Source organism: Misgurnus anguillicaudatus, chromosome 15 (genome assembly GCF_027580225.2).
Source record: "Misgurnus anguillicaudatus chromosome 15, ASM2758022v2, whole genome shotgun sequence".
Classification (NCBI taxonomy): Eukaryota; Metazoa; Chordata; class Actinopteri; order Cypriniformes; family Cobitidae; genus Misgurnus; species Misgurnus anguillicaudatus.
Window position 1 is genome coordinate 10119653 of NC_073351.2, and position 9133 is coordinate 10128785.

Below are 9133 nucleotides of genomic sequence, written 5' to 3' on the forward strand. Positions count from 1 at the left end.
ATTCAGACTTTCTTTGGTCTTTTTGTTTTCCTCTCTTTATTTTCGCTGGGGTTTTATCAGCAGACAGAGAGGTCAAACTCACGATAGCGCTGTCGAAGCGCTGGCGTTTGAAGACGTATGTGAGTGGATCTTTGCATGGTTCATTGTACGAAGGAGTGTGCAAGCGAATGTGTTGTCTTCATCGCAGCAGATGTTGCTCTTCTGTCAGAATAATTGGTGGGAATTTTCATGAGCAGCACAGGGCCACAGCTGGGATACAGGTGGAGGAGAAAGAGAGATTGAAACACTGACCCCTAGAGACTGACTCAAAAAAAAACTGAAATGATAAGAGAGAGAAACGTTATTTATAACTTAAGCTGAGTATATACAAAAACAAAATCATACAAAAACTGTTGTGCACGAAAAAGTTTTGGTAACACTTTACTTGAAGGGGTGTTTATAAGACTAACATGACACCTTTATAATCATGTGTCATGAACATGAAAGAGATTTTATGACAACTGTCATTAAGTGCCATTCGCTCAATTATGTCATTTTAAATGCAAAGATGACATTGTTTGAAATGTCTTTGTTATGACAACTTGACATAAACTAATACATCATAACTTGTCATAAATCTGTCATAAACATATAGCAGAATAATTATCAAACTTAAAGGAATATGCCATTTTCTTAAAAGAAAAATCCAGATAATTTACTCACCAGCATGTCTTTCTTTGTTCAGTCGAATTATGTTTTTTGAGGAAAACATTGCAGGATTTTTCTCTTTTTAATGGACTTTAATAGAGCCCAACATTTAATACTTAACTCAACACTTAACAGTTTTTTTCAACGGAGTTTCAAGGGACTGTGGACGATCCCAGGCGAGGCGTGGGGGTCTTGTCTGGCGGAACGATTGTCATTTTTGACAAGAAAAGTGAGAGATATGCTCTTTTGGACCACAACTTTTCGTCTAGGTCCGGTCCAGGGCGACCTAAACGTAAATGCGTAGTGACGTAGGGAGGTCACATGTTAGATATATAAAACGCACATTTGCGGACCATTGTAAACAATAAACTGACACAAAGACATTAATTAGTTAACATACAACAACGTAGGAACGGTTCTCTTTCAACACACTTGTAAACACTGGGGCGGAGTTTCGCGTTCGTCCTCTGTGACCTCATGACGTCATGACGTATTGCGTGGGGTCACGCTGGCGCATCACGACCGGATCTAGACAAGAAGTTGTGCTTTAAAAGTGTATATTTGTTATTTTTATTGTCAAAAATGACAATCGTTTTGATTGATAAGACACTTATGCCTCGTTCGGGATCAATTATAGTCCTTTGAAACTCAGTTGAAAAATATCCTGCAATGTTTTCCTTAAAAAACATAATTTCTTCTGGACTGAACAAAGAAAGACATCAACATTTTGGATGACATGGTGGTGAGTAAATTATCTGGATTTTTCTTTTAAGAAAATGGAATATTCCTTTAAGAAACTACCTAGCTTTATGAGTTAACATTACATTTAAATGTCATTAAGTGTTAATACTCTCTCAAATAATTTTAAATACCTTAACAAAATGCAACAGACACGTCAAAAGATTATACTTAACCTTATGTGTGTGCACAATGCATAAAAAACTGACAACAGAACTTGTTCTTCCTCACACAGAGGGGTTTTTCTGACATAGAAGAAAAAATTAAGCAACAATTGAATCAATTTAATTTAATGTAATTTACGTCGCAGCAATATGGACCCAATGCTGCATGGCTTAACCCATAATTGTACTGTTTTAATTTAATTCTAGGTGAATCTGTCTCCAAATGTAATAAAATATAATTGTATAAATTATATTATTATTATTATTATTATTAATTTTATTTGTTAAACACAAGGAGGAAACTTATAAAACATTATGAACCGAATAATATTTATGATGTTGTTATAAAACTATTTGACAGAGTATTAACACTTAATGATATTTTAATGACAAATTATATTGGTAAAACTGTAGTTGAGGTCAAGAAAAATATTAATGATGTTGTTGTAAAACTATCTGACAGAGTTTTTACACTTAAAGGACAAGTTTGGTATTTTACACTTAAAGTCCTGTTTTCAGATTGTTTATGATGAAATAGAACGGTTTTGACTGAAATTTGGACATATGATGCTGGCCCGAGAATTTTCGGTTTCTTGTTTCACCTCCCACCTTTACAATGTGTCTATAGGTGCACAGGAACAATCCTTCCTAAAATGCATTAAACTTTCGTTTACAAAGACGTGAAACTCACCGAGTGGTCAGGGGTGTTCACTGATATGCTCACACAAAAATCACTGCAAAAGATGCTTTCCGAACTTGAATGACATTTTAATGACAAATTCAATTTGTATCACTGGTAAAAAGTGGTCAGTCATGTTGTCTTGGTAATGTCAAGTTGTCATAACAAAGACATTTCAAACAATGTCATCTTTGCATTAAAAATGACATAATTGAACGAATGACACTTAATGACAGTTGTCATAAAAGTGCATAAAATCTCCTTCATTTTCATTGCACGTGTTATGTCATGATTATAAATGTGTCATGACAGTCTTATGAACACAGCCTTCAAGTAAAGTGTAAAACATCATGTAAACCAAATTTTTTTTATCCCAACTGACCTACAGTATAGGGTATACATTTTATCAGTATGTATGTTTCCTGGGAATAGGCTTTATGCCCAGCTGCACTACTTCCTGAACTTCAGGCAGCTCCTGGTTTCCTGTCTTCCATTATTGCACAAACTGATTAATCCAGGTGTGTCTGATTATTTTCGTTGTGACTACTGAGGTCAGGCACACCTGGATTAATCAGTTTGTCCAATAATGGCAGACAGGAAACCAGGAGCTGGCTGAAGTTCAGGAAGTAGTGCAGCTGGGCATAAAGCCAATTGATCACTACCAATCCAATGCTCAACAAATTGAACTACAGGAACAACTGTATTATTTATTATAATGTATATATCAATGTCATTTTAAATCTAGTGATGGATATACAGTATTTACAGTAGTATAGCATTACTGACATTGTGAATTTGATTAGTTGACACTAATCTTCCAAGGTGTTGTTTCATTTTTTGTAACCATACATCTATGTATATCCATATTGATGCATTACACATCACCACAAAGTTTGAACGTATCACATAGAAACAACGGAACCTACCATAGTAAACGAAAAAGAAAAATACTAGTATTTTTCTCTAAAATGACTTTAATTTCTATGCTTTATGGAAAGTACAGCATGTTCAACAGCTGTGTGGAACCTGAATGGAGCAACTGTTCAGCCAAAAATACTGTAATGATGCATAATAATGTATGTGACATGTATGGCTAAGAGCCGAGTCAGTCTCAGGTAATCACACACACCTGCTCGCTCTCTCTCTCTCTCTCTCTCTCTCTCTCTCTCTCTCTCTCTCTCTCTCTCTCTCTCTCTCTCTCTCTCTCTCTCTCTCTCTCTCTCTCTCTCACACACACACACACACACACACACACACACACACAAACAGCCTTGTTACATAGACTGCTTAGGGTGTAGTAAAATAAAACCTCATAAACAAAAGCATCATGCTTTGTACATGTAACATGTGACTTTCTTTCTTTTTCACACCATTCCAGCATCTCCAGACGTCATGTGACCCATTCTGTTTATATCGGCAATTTCACAGGCAGGGACAACCGGGAGCAAATTAATGCGTGCGTTTCTCAGAACAATGCGTACAAACTGCACAACATCGTGGATGTCCTGCAAAAGCATGTAACTTGTTCAGAATCTTAAGTTCATCTCTCAAAAGTATGTTTTTCATGTCAGTGAACATGTTAATCCCATCAAAGTCTGTGTGTCAGTGCTCATGACAGTCAAAATGTTTAGCCATGTTGTCAATATGTCAAGAATTTTTAGGTAAACTGTGGGCCAATTAACATTTTTACCTTTCTTTTCTTTAAACAATTACTGTACACACTTTTGATTTTGAAATATATATATATATATATATTTAAGCAACATCACTCGAGTAGGAGTGTGATATAGCTCTATATCATCACGGCTGTGATTAGGCCAGAGGCACGAGGCCGAGTGCCGGAGGCAATCACAGCCGTTATGATATAGAGCTATATCCCACGACTCCGAGAGCGATATTGCTTTTATACAAACAGTTTGACGGCACACGTTTGAAAAACGAAAACTAGAAAACAACAACGGAGTTATTTTAAAAGCCTCTTTGTTTGAGAACTACTTCTTCCGCCACGGATTTGAGGGCGGCCAGAATGACAGGTAAAACTTTCGGCTGTTTTGAAGCTCATAACAACTCAATGGACGGAAAAGCCGTTTCTTTATATTACCGTTTCTTGGTCACAAAGTGTAGTTTTAAGATTAGTTCAGTCGAGAATATATATGTATTTTATTTAAATCTGCAGTCGATTAGTAAAGATAGCGCCTGTTTGAACGTTTACTTAGTGAGATTCGGTACGAATGAGAACCAAAGCATGAGCGGACGTCAGTGTTCACTCGCCCCGCTGACCACCGCCCTCTCTGGGCTACATCTCTGACAGGGATTCCCTGGCTCTGATATTCGCCTTGTTTGTTTTTGATGGTCAAAATGAGATCAAATCAGCAGTATTTGGTGTCATGATCAAACTATTACTTGTTTTTTTATTCATATTTAGTGTCTTTTGTGTTCTTATTGTTTTGGCGCGAGGTAAAAGTGAATAAAACTATACTTGTATAACGTTACTATTGCTTTCTCATTTATTCTTAACGTGATACGAGCACTCGATTATTATTATTAAACTTTGTTCTTGTCAGTACTATATAAAACGGTTTTTTATACGTGTCAGAGAGATGTTTTTGCATGCTGCTTATAAATATACCAGTGGCGATATCTCATAACATGTTTTAATAGTCACGTCACGATAAAGTACCTGCAGTTCCACAGTGTTTTTCGCGTTCTGATAAGAGATATAGCTCCAGAAAAAAACAAGTGTTTATATTCCTCTTTCCAAGTGTTAATCGTCCACACGATGTGACAAGACATTACTCCCATTAACTTTAACGTAACATCCAAGAGCGCTGATCTTTGACGGAATAACAACTTCCGATTGGGGATTCACAGACTGATTTATGAGCTAGTAAACTAATGAGACACACGGAGAGTGTTTAAAACAGGGCGTCTGTGGTTTTCCATTCAGAGATGAGCCTGTTTAGGACCTCCATTCACTAGGTGGCGGAATAAAACGAAAGGTGAAGCGGTTACAGTGCCGTTATCAGCACAATATCGCATAGCTCTTAGCCAATCACATTCGAGAACAAGAAAGAACTGTTGTATATATATATACATATATATATATATATATATATATATATATATATATATATATATATATATATATATAAGTTTTCCATGTTTTATCATTCATCTAAACAACAATTTCATTCATTCAAAGGAACAGATTTTATTAAGTAATGCTCTGAAACACACAATAGTTCTGCTATGAGTTTGTTTTGAACTATTTACAAAAGAAATCAAAATGTAGGAGTTACATCCAAGCACATTAATGACATCAACAAATGAATCAGACAATGCTTCTGCAGTTTAGTCTTAAATAGAAAAACAAGAATCCTCTTAGTCTGAGACCAAGTGGTTAAGACTAAGACCTTTAAAAAATGGTCTCGAGATCGGTTGTAAGACCAAATCCAGGCTTGAGTCAGAATTCTTGTCACTTGTCACAAGTGTGTAATATCTCAGAAAGAAGTTAAGAGGGGAAATGAATGACATCTAGAGTCACTGTTTACATGAAGTATAACTATAACTAGGTTGATATGCTATATAATAATTTTCATTATACATTATCCTTATGAACATAACATTTCAAAAAAATGTATTATTGCAAGGGCCGATCATTTGGATATTTTTATTGCTGTACATTTGGGATTAAATGGGTTAAGATTTCATAACTTTTATAATGTCTACTGTACTCACACAGTGATATAACGTTAGCTAAGCTGCATGGCTACCTACAAACAAGGACAGCTAGGGTCAATTGAATATTCTGAATATTCATCGCAAAATTAGATTGCATCCATTTGTACCCCTCCGAGCATTGTAAGAGTCTCCGGAGAAGAACGAGGGAAAGTTGATAGTTGTAGATATCAGGACACTGCAGGTTAGAAAATCTATCCATTCCATTATTGATACACGTTAAAAGCACTCCGAGGGCATTATGATAATCTGTTTAATCTATTAAGTTTTGCTATGTACATGTCTATGCATTTTGAATCAAATTACGCAGTTAACTCTGTTTCCTTGAAACTTATGCAGGCGCCATTTATTTACAGTTTTTCTCAGTCGCTTTGAAGGATTTCTCAGATCAGAAATTAATTTTTCAAAACACTTTGTTCAACCTCCACATCATCAGGTCAGTTCTGCACAACATTAAAGCAAATTCTCATTGTTTTGGACAAACTGCAAATGCTTTGATACAATCATGCTGATGATTATGTACAATTTATTTTTTTATTTTTTTATTTCAAACCTCCATTCAAAATTTTCTCACAATTTACATATATTTTATTAATATACATTAGAAATAGAGTAGGTCCCAGTATTGAACCCTGCGGTACTCCACACGTTATATCCAAGAACCCTGATTTAAATTGATCAATCTCAACAATCTGTCTCCTTTCGTCTAGATAGCTCTCCAACCATTTTTTTGCTATTCCCCTTATGCCATAGTCATCCATATTTTTTATTAAAATCTGATGATCAATGGTATCAAAGACCTTTTGGAGATCTATAAAGATTCCTAAAACAAATTTCTTTCTTTCAATACCATCTGTAATTTCTTCCAGTAAATCAATTAATGCATGTGAAGTACATCTATTCTCCCTAAACCCATATTGACAATCAGATAATAATTGGTGTTTATCAATAAAGCTCCGGAGTCTATTGTCATATAATTTTTCAAAAATTTTGGAAAACTGTGGCAGGAGGGAAACAGGCCGATAGTTATTAAAATAATGTTTATCCCCTAACTTTACAATTGTCTGTTGTTTGATACATTTTTAATTGCTTATGTAATTTTGACCAAATACATTATGCAGGTTTCTGTTGAATAGTCTTACACATCGAAACATTTAGAAATGAGTTCATTGTGTCATGCAAAAGGCATTGTTGACCTTTGTGTTATAATCTGTTACTGTAAGCAGTTTTTTAGTATTGAAATATTATTTGTATTGTATTTACTTATGCACTCATAGAAACCAAAGGAACATTTCTACATAATAAATAAACCTCTGTGGTGCCTTTCTATTATTGTTTGACTATTATGTTTTAGGGATAGAGTTATGTGAAATAAATTTGAAGAGTGCTGGCCTTGACTTGGTCTCAGTTTACATGGTCTTGACTACAACAATACTTGGCAACATGGCGTTTTCTTTGTACAACTCTTTTTCTGTAGTACAAAGAAAGAAAGAAAGAGCAAAGAAAGAGCCATATACCTCACTTCTTGACAGGAGCTCTAATCAAAACCAAGCCTGTCTCCCTCCATGAGCAAACATGACAGACGCTATAGGCTGAGAAGTTTTTTTTACTGTTGCCAGGATGTAAATTGAGTGCAGGTGCTATCACTCTTTAATATCACTATCAAATGCATAATTCAGGAAGGGGTTGCATGGACTATAAGATGACCTTGCTTGCTAGTCTGTGGTGAGCTTAGCTTGAATAGTTTGTCAATCTATTAATTTGCACTTTACTTCAGTACTGTGTACATTGTTACAAATCACTCACTAATGAGTCAATTCCTTTTTAGCAAGAATGCTGCCTTAAGGTGAACAAATGTGTGCAGTAGACAGCAAGTCAACTCATAGGTTTAAACCAGAGTTTATAGTTCCCGACACATGCACATAAAAACACATTGTTTCCAGATCCAGGGTAAATGAATCAAGGTGAACAAAAGCTCATGGTAGTGTAGTTTGTCTGGTGCGTGTGGCAGGGGGTGGAGGTAAGCTGGAACAGATGCAGGGGTCTACGGCCGGATCAGAGGGGTCTGTCAACCTAGGGGTCTTCTCGGTGGATCTAACCTCCTCAGTGGGTCAATTTCCTGTCTTTACATTCCCGACACAGACATTCCCACCTCACCGCTCACATCCGCTGTATTCCAGAATGCATGAGCAATCACACACACCTCCGTTAGCACACATCAACCACAGCAAACTGATTGTGGTTTGGACTGGTTGTGATTTTGTGCTTGTGATCCTAGATTTAACTTTCGCTTAAGCCTGAAACACAGCACACAAAATGAATGCCGGTGCCCAACGACAGACCCCATGACCGTGTGAGATGATTGAAGGAAATAACAAGGAAAAAAGGAGAGGTAAAGACATGCATAGCTAAAGAGACAGACTGGGTTTGAAATGCATCTGGTTTTGTAGTTTAAAACCTTCGAAAAATTAACCGTTTTATTCAAAATGACATACTGAACTGAAGTTCACTCGCAGAAGAAAAAATGAGCAAAACAGATTTGGAAAATAGGTGCAACCCAGAAGGCCAAAACTGAGGATGTCTTTCCACTGAACATAGTGAATGATGAAGTTAAGTGAGAGATGGCATATTATCCAAGCAATACATGTTGGCATGTGTATGTTTGTCTTAGTGGTTTGTAGTGTGGTATGTCTGTCATCTATTTACCCTTTCTATGATGATGTCTAGTTTAGTGTGGTATAACCCAAACCCATTCCTTAAATGTTTTGGATGTAAGCCAAGATTCTTACTAGAGTTATCATGTTCATCATACCAACACTCTTTTGCATGGCTGCGCATACGAGACCCGGGTACGGTAACTGGCACGATTGGCATGCGGTTCACGTCTGTGTTTGATAGCACTGAGATGGATTTTTAGGCGGAGAGCTGGATCTCTTCAGCACATGGTAACGCCTGCTGTCAGGTAAGGAGTTATGCTCTGCTTGGTCAAATCTGCAGGTCTCTTACGGTAAGAGCAGGTTGATTCTCTTCCTCCTGAGAGCTGGAAGTTGGCTCAGCTTACATTGGAGGAATTTTCCACATCTCCAAAATAAACACACACACTGAACCAGCTTTGTCGGACACAGCC